The sequence below is a fragment of the Symphalangus syndactylus genome, chromosome 5 (assembly GCF_028878055.3).
Source record: "Symphalangus syndactylus isolate Jambi chromosome 5, NHGRI_mSymSyn1-v2.1_pri, whole genome shotgun sequence".
In the NCBI taxonomy this organism is placed as follows: Eukaryota; Metazoa; Chordata; class Mammalia; order Primates; family Hylobatidae; genus Symphalangus; species Symphalangus syndactylus.
This window is the reverse complement of record NC_072427.2, coordinates 57,450,160-57,460,265: the sequence shown is the minus strand read 5'-3', so window position 1 is coordinate 57,460,265 and position 10,106 is coordinate 57,450,160. Positions and strand designations below refer to the sequence as shown.

General features: G+C 45.7%; 1 long non-coding RNA gene and 1 pseudogene across 2 annotated transcripts; both read right to left on the bottom strand.

The window, feature by feature from the left end:
* Nucleotides 1–758: 758 nt before the first annotated feature.
* On the bottom strand, nucleotides 759–2,632 carry LOC129482567 (heterogeneous nuclear ribonucleoprotein L-like; annotated as a pseudogene).
* Nucleotides 2,633–2,701: 69 nt separating this feature from the next.
* LOC134736794 (uncharacterized) lies at nucleotides 2,702–9,777 on the bottom strand. 2 transcript variants are annotated; one of them, XR_010121075.1, is made up of 3 exons: nucleotides 9,502–9,777; nucleotides 6,324–6,379; nucleotides 2,702–2,837 (listed from the first exon to the last, which is right to left on the bottom strand). It is a non-coding gene; the product is annotated as an uncharacterized lncRNA (long non-coding RNA). The 2 variants fall into 2 exon arrangements; XR_010121076.1 differs by lacking the exon at nucleotides 9,502–9,777 and adding an exon at nucleotides 9,111–9,249.
* Nucleotides 9,778–10,106: the final 329 nt, after the last annotated feature.

Sequence of the window (10,106 nt, the reverse complement as noted above, 5' to 3'; positions counted from 1 at the left end):
CATTTCCTTTGTAGGGACATGGATGAAGCTGGAAACCATCATTCTCAGCAAACTATCGCAAGGACAAAAAAACCAAACACCGCATGTTCTCACTCACAGGTGGGAACTGAACAATGAGAACACATGGACACAGGAAGGGGAACATCACACGCCAGGGCCTGTTGTGGGGTGGGAGGAGGGGGGAGGGATAGCATTAGGAGATATACCTAATGTAAATGACAAGTTAATGGGTGCAGCACACCAACATGGCACATGTATACATATGTAACAAACCTGCACGTTGTGCACATGTACCCTAGAACTTAAAGTATAAAAAAAGTACACTAATTCACAGAAATCCTCCACACTTCCAATTGCAATAAAACTATCCATCTATTACTCTAAAATTAGTGAATATTAATCATTCTATCTTTCCAGCTTTTATTCTGCATTTATGACCCCTTTTTACTATTTTTTTCTGTTAGGATACAGTCAAGAAAACTGAAATCATGGTAGTAGGTACTTCAAAGACGGAATTGGTTACCAGATGTTAGAAGGCTCTACAAGTTCTTGAGCAGGAGTAATTATAGACATCAGTTTACCTTAAATGGGCAGAATTCAGACAGATAACAACAACAACAAAAAGAGACTGTGGAGGTTATTCATAGTGGGCTAATTGGTTTGGGAAAAATAAGTAGCTATAAATCAGTATATTCTAGTATCTTTGAGACAACAAATATGGGAAATTATTTTTCTTTTTTTTTTTTCCCAGCAAGTGCTGTGTTTATTTTCCAAACAATTTTATTGAAATGTGCCAAGAGTACATGGGCAGCACAAATGTATGAACGGGAAAAAAAAAATCACACGTACAATAATTTTTTAAAAGTTAAGATTAGTCTTGGGAGATATCAGTTCCCCTCTCCCTCCCTCTGCAGACTTCCAGCGTTTCCATTAAGGTTAAGCCTCTACGAACCTAGCATTAAAAAAAAAAAAAAAAAAAGGAATACAAGATCTTTTGCAAATAACAAAAACAAAAAAAAATGGCGTAAAGGAAAGAGAAATGTCTTACTGCTCAGATGGGACTCTTCCTAGGCACCTAATTAGAAGGCGTGCTGAGCGGTGGAGAAACACAACTTCCGAGTGTAAGGGTATGGACCATTGGGTTTTTCATCTGGCAATGGTTCAGGAATCTCAGAGTCTCCAGGGCATCGCTCTTGGATTACCACTCCAGCAGTCCAGAGGAGCTGCGCTCACTTTTGCCTGAGAATACTTTCACAGAAGATGGCCGCTTCACTCCCAGCTTCATCGCAGATCTCAAAGAAGTTCTCCTCGGTCACCTCCAGCGGGGCGTTGAAGAAGTGCAGCACGTTGCTGGGGTGCTGGATGCGGTTCTTGGCTGCCTGCTCTGGGGTGGAGAACCGATTGTTCCGGGATTCACTAAGTCTTTGTAACTGCAAGACCCGTCTTCCAACTCGTATGACTGACCGGGCATGATGGCTGGCTGCTTGGAGACACAGACATTCAGCTTCTGCCCAAACATGAAGTTGTTGTTGAGGTGGGTAATGGCCCGGTCCATAGCGTAGCCATCAGCCATCTCCACCATGGCGGCCCCCGGCCTGCTTTTCATGAATTTCACCTTCTTCCCATTGCCATACAAGCAGAAGACATTGAAGACTCGGTCACAGTTCATCTTAGATTGATCCAAGCCATAGACCATAAGCACAGGGCTGTCGGCGTGAGGGCCATACTTGGGTGGTGGTGGAGAGGGTGGGGGGTGCCTATACTGGGGGCCGTAGCGACTTGGGCCCCGACGGTGACCCCCCACTGGTGGATCCATCCTTCTCCCTTCGTAGTGAGGTGGGGGGTGGGGGCCCGTAGCCCTCATCATGGTAATGGCTGTGGTACCCACCGTGGGGCCCTCCATATTCTGCAGGGTGATCTCCCAGGAGAGGGGGCTACCTCTGGCGTTTGTTGGGGTTGCTGCCAGGGTCACCTTGTCCACTGAGCTTGGGGTTTGTGTAGTCCCAAGTATCCTGATCATTCTTGAACACATTCAAGCGTGTAGGGTTTGCATATTCCATCTTCAGAGCGCAAGAGCCAGAAGAGATATCAGCCCCATTGAGAGAGGCCTTGGCCTGCTGGGCACTTTGAACAGAGTCAAATTCCACCATTGCCTGAACCCCATTCTTCCTGAAAATGACAATTCTCTGGACAAGGCCACAATGATTACAGATAGTGTAAAGAACATCCGTGGTGATCGAATAAATGGGGTTCAGGATGGTAAAGAGAAGCACACTGTTCACTCTCCGGGAGTCATCCGAGTGCCCGGGGCGGGAGATCTTCTGGCTGGTAGAGTAGTTGACAAAAGCTGGGTGACCGGCAATGTATATTTGGTTGTTGGCTGCGTAGTTCACTGCGTTGCAAGCCCCCAACACATCTTCAAACTCCACCAGTGCTTGTTTCTTTTTAGGCATTACCACCACATAGCTGATGGGTCCAAACTCCTGCAAGGCCTCCGCAAGGTCAGCTTCCACTACACCGTCAATCAGGCCCCTGATGTGGACAACTACGGAGGCAGGGGTTTAGTGCGGGTCATCGTAGTTCTCCCCGCCGCCGCCGCCCGCCGCCCGCCGCCCGCCGCCCCGCCTCCTCCACCGCCACAGCCTCTGCCTCCGTGCTGGTCGCCGGCATTGTCAGTCTTGAGCCGCTTAGTGGCCCGGCCGCCGCGGCCATCTTCACCATCACTCCCGACCGCCTGGGCTGCTCCTCCGGCTGCTGCCTCTGCTCCAGCCGCCGACGCCGCTTCTCCCGGGAAATTTTTCTTAGTTTGGTAGAGTTTAAAAGGGTCGTACTTTATCCTGTAGACAATTGAGAGTAGTTTCTGTATTTAAGAAGGATAAACTGTTCTGTGTGCAGGGCGGATTAGAAATAGAAGACATTGGAAGCAGAGAGAAGTTAAGGAAGAATGTTGACATTATCTTCAAGTGTTAAGAACCTGAACGAAACTCACTGCAAAATCATTGCCAGGGAATACAGTGCAGGGCCACTGACTGACTCTAGTAGTGGATGAGGACAACTCCCAGAGAGAAATCTGACAATCCATGTTTAGCAGAGGGAAGGAAGCCAGAAATAGTTATTAATAAGTGCAAGACTTCAGTTTTGTTGGTTTTTTTTTACTCCCAGCAAGCTAAATTTGACAATAATGTAGCTCAGTTTCTCCCAATCTCATTTTGTTTATCTCTATAATCTTGCCCCAGAAAAGCCATTTGTACCCCAGCTCAGAAAATTCTGTATTAATTTGTCTTCATAAGATTGTAAAAATTTCAAAACTGTCTGTTCACGATAATTAGAGAAATACAAATCAAGACCACAATGAGATACCATCTTACACCAACCAGAATGGCTATTACTAAAAAGTCAAAAAATAACAGATGCTGGAGAAGTTGTGAAGAAAAAGGGATGCTTATACCCTGTTGGTGGGAGTGTAAATTAGTTCATCCATTGTGGAAGACAGTGTGGCAATTCCTCCACAGCCTAAAGACAGAAATAGCATTTGACCCTGCAATCCCATTACTGGGTATATACTTAAAGGAATATAAATCATTCTATTATAAAGACACATGCATGCATATGTATTATTTCTGTCATTGGTTGTGTCCTTGCCCCTTTTTCCTCAGTCATACTCAATGGTATTTATCAATTTCATAAGTAATAAGATTGGTATTATTCTTTCTTATATATTTAGTAAAATTTACTGGTAGAAGCCTCTAGGTCTGGAGATATTGCAGAAGTAATATTTGTAATTTAAAAATGTATTTTCTAGGCCTGGCATGGTGGCTCATGCCTGTAATCCGAGCACTTTTGGAGGCCAAGGAGGGTGGATCACCTGAGGTCAGGGGTTCAAGACCAGCCTGGCCAACACGGTGAAACCTCATCTCTACTAAAAATACAAAACAAATTAGTCAGGGATGATGGTGCATGCCTGTAATCCAAGCTACTTGGGAGGCTGAGAGGGGAGGATTGGCTGAACCTGGGAAGTGGAGGTTGCAGTGAGCCAAGATCACGCCACTGCACACTCCAGTCTGTGCCACAAACTGAGACTCCATCTAAAAAAAAAATGTATTTTCTTATTAGCCATTGGATTATTAATGTCTAATATGTCTTATGTCAGTGTTGGTATGTTATATTCAAATTTTGAAAGGAACCACTTTTGGCCTTATTAAACCTATTACATGTTGTTTATGTTTATTAATTAATTAATATATTTATTTGTTTTTGAGACAGAGTCTTGCTCTGTTGCCAAGCTGGAGTGTGGTGGCACAATGTCAGCTCAATGCAACCTCCGCCTCCTGGGTTCAAGAGATTCTCCTGCCTCAGCCTCCCGAGTAGTTGGGACTACAAGCAGATGCCACCTTTTTTTTTTTTTTGAGATGGAGTCTTGCTCTGTCACCCAGGCTGGAGTGTAGTGGCGCGATCTCAGCTCACTGCAACCTCCACCTCCCAGGTTCAAGCAATTCTCCGCCTCAGCCCCCTGAGTTGCTGGGATTACAGGCGCCCACCACCACACCCAGCTAATTTTTTGTATTTTTAGTAGAGATGAGATTTCACCATCTTGGCCAGGCTGGTCTTGGAACCCCTGACCTCATGATCCACCCGCCTCGGCCTCCCAAAGTGCCGGGATTACAGGCGTGAGCCACCACACCCGGCCTGGTGCCCAGCTAATTTTTGTATTTTTAGTAGAGACAGGGTTTCACCATGTAGGCCAGGATGGTCTCGATTTCTTGACCTTGTGATCTGCCTGCCTTGGCCTCCCAAAGTGCTGGGATTACAGGCATTTGTATTTTTCAGAGTACCAGTAGGAAATAGATGGAACATGCAATTTAAATTATTTGAGAATAATAAAAGGACTTTTACCCAAGTATGGCCTAGGGTGGGAAAATCACAGGGATGGATAATACAGTATCCTGAAGGGTGACGTTGGGGTTATAGTTACAACCTCTGGGTCTAAAAGGGCAAAGGAAGGAGCAACTGCAGAAAGCCTGCACCAGAGGATCACTTGAGGCCAGGAGTTCAAGACCAGCCTGGGCAACAGAGCAAGACTCAAACTCTACAGAAAATTTAAAAAATTAGCTGGACATGGGCACCCACCTGTAGTCCCAGCTACTCTGGAAGATTGCTTGAACCCGGGAGTTCAAGGTTGCAGCGAGCCGTTACCATGCTACTGCACTCCAGCCTGGGTGACAGTGAGACCCTGTCTCAAAAAAAACCAAACAAAAACAAGCCTACAACACTACTTCTTTAGTTCTGACGCACTGTAAAGCATATTTTAGATTAATAATTTCCAAATCAAGAAAATGAAAGCCTAAATTAATTATAAGACCCCAAACAGAAAAAATCTTGTAAAAGAATCAAGACCATAACATTCACATACCTTCTATTTGGTCAATGCAGAGACACAGATCTTTGTTCCGAAGTTTGAATTTAAATGCAAAGCTTCAGAGCCTGAAAATGTCTAAAATTATATCCATGACTGACAACTGGCCTAGGCTCAATGTCTTTGGAATGTGCTCTACTAAATTTGCTACCATTTGAATGTGTTGCCTCCAAAATTCAGGTGTTGCCAATGTGATGATATTAAAAGGCAGGACCTTTAGGAGGTGATTAGGCTATGAGGGCTCCTTCCTCCTTAATGGGATTAAGGCCCTGATGAATGAGGCTTCGCACATCGGACTAGCTTGCTCTGCTGCCCTTCTGCCTGCTACCATGTGAGGATGCAACAAGAAGGCCCTCAGACACCAAACGGTGGCATTTTCATCTTGGACTTCCCAGTCTCCAGAACTGTCAGAAAATAAATGTCTGTTCTTTATAAATTACCGAGTCTCTGGTATTCTGTTATAGCAGCATAAAACAGACTAAGAGAAAATTCCTTGACGATTTTTCAACAAGACACAGTGTCACTAGTTCCGGTGAGTAGTCCCTAACATGTTCTCAAATTCTCCTTTTATGCAAACATAACATTTTTTAAACTTAGTAGTTCCTTTTCCTAAAAATAACCAAATACAGGTTAAGGACCGATTCGTATTAAATATAAGTACAACTTTGGTGCTAAAAGTTAAGAGCTTTTGTTTTCCAGAAAATCAAATCCAAAGAATTCGGATAAAGCAATTTTTTCAAAGGTGTATCATCAGTTAGAGGTAAAGCCAGAGGCGAGAAATTATATTCCATTCCAAATACAATGTGCTTTCAATTATTCCACATTAATAGTAGTTTACAAAGCAGATTTAGAGAATTCCTCAAATCAAAAATGACATTTATGAAATGTCATTCTTATATAAAATACCTACTTCAGCCATCTCCTCTTCTTCTTCTTCCTCTGAAGTCACTTCTTCTGTTGTCCCATCTGAAATAGAGAAAGAATCTGCCAGGGCTACATAGGCTGAATACAGGGTGAGTCCATTAGAAGACCGGTGCCATAGCTTTAGGGACAAACTCTCAACCATCTGTCATTGCAGTGTCACTACCAGAGAGCTTATTAAAATTAAATGTTTATTTTTAAATCCAACTTTGATTTGACAAACAACAGTTATCAGCTTTTGAAAATGGAACAAAGAATAAAAGAATTAGGAATAAAGAAAAGCAGTCAGTCAAATACAAAGCAAAACCGAAAAAATGTTAAAACGTAATCTAATTTAAAATCAGAAAACATTTTACTTACATGGCTATGTGTATAAGATCAATGGCTTATTTTGTTTAAAATAAATATCACAAACTATCCATTCCTTAAAATAGCTACCTTTTTAACTTTGAAAAGCCTGAATCATTACATAAATTCAACTGCCTTACATTTTAAAAGATCAGATGTGTTATTTATAGACACTTGACAAAACTAAGAATTATGAAATGATTACCACCTTAATAAAAGGCAAATTTTAGTTTTAAAAACATGTTATTTACTACAAAATACCTCCCTACAAGACAGAATTTACCAACTGACACAATTTACAATGATGAAGTTTAGAAATGAATTTAATGGGATTTTAGGAAGGGCCTTCATACCCAGTTTGGGCAAAGTTCAAAAGATAAGCTTCCTGGCCTGGGCACAGTATATAAACGCATCTTTAACCATGAAGGCCAGTACTGGTTAAAACCCAGAATATGTAGAAGATCAAGAAACTAGGATCCACAGATCAAGTAAGACCAACAAAGGTCTCAGCAGTATCTAAGCGTCTGTTCTTAGATACTCTGATGGAGTAATTCTTAAGAAAAACAAACCCATGATCACAGAGGGTGTTAGAACTCTTCTGGATTAGTCAGCTGGAGAAAGCCATGTAGATAAACACACCCATGCAGAATTAACTTATATTTCCTTTAAATCTGCATCTCTTTAGACATTCTCTGTTTTCTAAAAACTAAATGGAAAAAGGAAGCAAGCAGCAGCTTCCAAAATGTAATTCACCCCTTCTTCATTTCCCTAAATTGTTATATTCCAAATTAAACTGTTCTGGGTATCTAAAGAATATATACTTAGCCTAAAAGTCCCAAAGACTTTGGTTGCATCAGTGATTGAAAGAGCATTTTTGAAATGCTCATTTCAAAGCATAACCAGAGAATCTGTTTTTGTTTTTGTTTTTTTTGAGACAGAGTCTTGCTCTGTTGCCAGGCTGGAGTGCAGTGGCACGATCTCAGCTCACTGCCACCTCCGCCTCCTGGGTTCAAGCGATTCTCCTGCCTCAGCCTCCCAAGTAGCTGGGACTATAGGCGCGTGCCACCACACCCAGCTAATTTTTGTAGTTTTAGTAGAGACAGGGTTTCACCATGTTGGCCAGGATGGTCTCGATCTCTTGACCTCATGATCTGCCCACCTCGGCCTCCCAAAGTGCTGGGGAGAATCTGTTTTTAAAAAGCTCTCTGAGGTGATTCTGACATGCATCCACGTCTGTAACCATCAGCCCAGTTACTATCCTTCATTTTGCAAATGATAAAGCTGAGCCCCCACCCTTCAAAAAGGGTAATTTAAACAAAACAAAAAGTGAGTTAGGGTTGTAAAATCCTAAGATGAATTTCATTTCAAGATGTGGCCTGGTCCTCTTTCCAAAACCCCACCAAAATGACAGTATTTTACTAAAAAGAGTAAGTCTGCCGCAGCAGCAGAAAAATAACAGATACAAGGAGAATACCTTTAGTGAACCAAAACGACAGGTGCCAGAAGACACAAAGCAGATAGAATTAGACTGCTGGGCTTGAGAAAGCCATAAACCCAATCCAAACAATGGATGGACCACTTTTTTCCAGAAGAATCTAACATTCTTTACCGTACTTGTCCCAACTACGGTTGGTAAGAATGACCCTCCCATATAGGAGGCCTACCTTGATGGCCTCTTACTATGAGTGTGAAAACCAGAGAGAAAAGACAAAATGTTTTTTAATATAACTCAACACAGCAACAAAATCTTAAAACAGACTCCATCTCTGCCTTTTAACTCAGGAGCTAGAAAGCTCTCCTGCCAGCACCTCCCCATCCTCGTGCCACAGGAGGAGCATGGGTCTGCAAACCAGGAGAGGGAGGCCACAGCAGAAAAGAACGACAATTCTGAAGACACTTGTGATGGTTAATACTCAGTGTCAACTTGATTGGATTGAAGGAATCCCAGCACTTCGGGAGGCAGAGGCGGGTCATTTGAGGTCAGGAGTTTGAGACCAGCCTGGCCAACATGGTGAAACCCCCGTCTTTACTAAAGACACAAAAGTTAGCCAGGCGTGGTGGCGGGCGCCTGTAATCCCACCTACTCCGGAGGCTGAGGCAGGAGAATAGCTTTAACCCGTGGACTGTCAAGAGATAAGAGACGTAGGCTGCAGTGAGCCGAGACTGCGCGACTGCACTCCAGCCTGGGCGACAGAGTGAGACGTTGTCTAAAAAAACACACAAAAACAACTTTTTTTTTTTTTTTTTGAGAGAAGTCTCTCTCTTACCTCCCAGGTTTGAGTGCAGTGGCGCAATCTCGGCTCACTGCAACCTCCGCCTCCCGGGTTCAAACGATTCTCCTGCCTCTGCCTCCCAAGTAGCTGGGATTAAGTCGCCTGCCACCACGCCGGACTAATTTTTGTATTTTTTAGTAGAAATGGGGTTTCACCATGTTAGCCAGGCTGGTTTCGAACACCGAAAATCTTAAAGGCCTTTGCCCTTCCCCGCCTGGGCTCAAAAGCCGCCACGCCCCGCCCTGTCGCGGTCCCCGGAGCAGGCCGGCTGACTGAGGGCGACCACGGGTCCCCACCTCGGGGCGCGGCGACGGGGGCTGAGAGGGGCCAGTAGCCCCCAAGACAGCCCCATGCGAGGAGCCGGAGAGACAGACGCGCCCTCCGCCTCCTCCCACCCAAGCCTCCCAGTCCCGGGGCGGGGCCGGGCCAGTTGCGGGAGAAAGGGGCGGGGAGCCTCTCCGAGGCAGGTTCCCCTTGGTCCCGGGACTCTGGGCGCCCCCTCTCCGCCCTCGTCCTGCCCCGCGAGGCCGCCGCCGGGCGCCTCACCTCATGTTGCAGTGGAGCATGAGCCGCAGCTGAGCCTCCTGATTCGTGTGGAAGACAGACGCCAGCAACTTCAGTTTGGCCTTGAATCTTGACACAGACATCTTCCCCTCATCTCCGGCGGGAAGGGCGTGGAAGGGAGCCGTCTGAAGCCGCTGTCATGGCCGCGACCACCCCGCGGGGCCGCCTGGCCGAGCTCTTGTGAGCCGCAAGACTCGCCTCTCCCTGCCGCCTCGACCCTCTTGGGAGCCCGGCTGGAAAATGGCAAGGGGCACGAGGCCTTGGCGGGAGACTGTGTGGCGGCCTGGGGGGCTGCTCCCTTTGTAACAGACTCCACCGACCCCCTGTCAAGCCGCAGCTTAACAGGGCAACAGGGCAACAGCACCACCGTCCCCGCTACCGCCTGGGAACGGGCTGCCCCTACCCCGCCCCCGACCCCGTCGACCCTACCCCCTCGGCGCACCCTTTTCCGCGGGTGCACAAGTCCAGAGGTGCGCGCGCTCCCGACTGCTCCCTCCTCCCTTCACCCAGCACCTTTCAGCGGACCCATCTGGTCAGCCTCGCCGACTGGAGGCTCAGGGCGGCACAACCACCAACTGTGTGTGTGT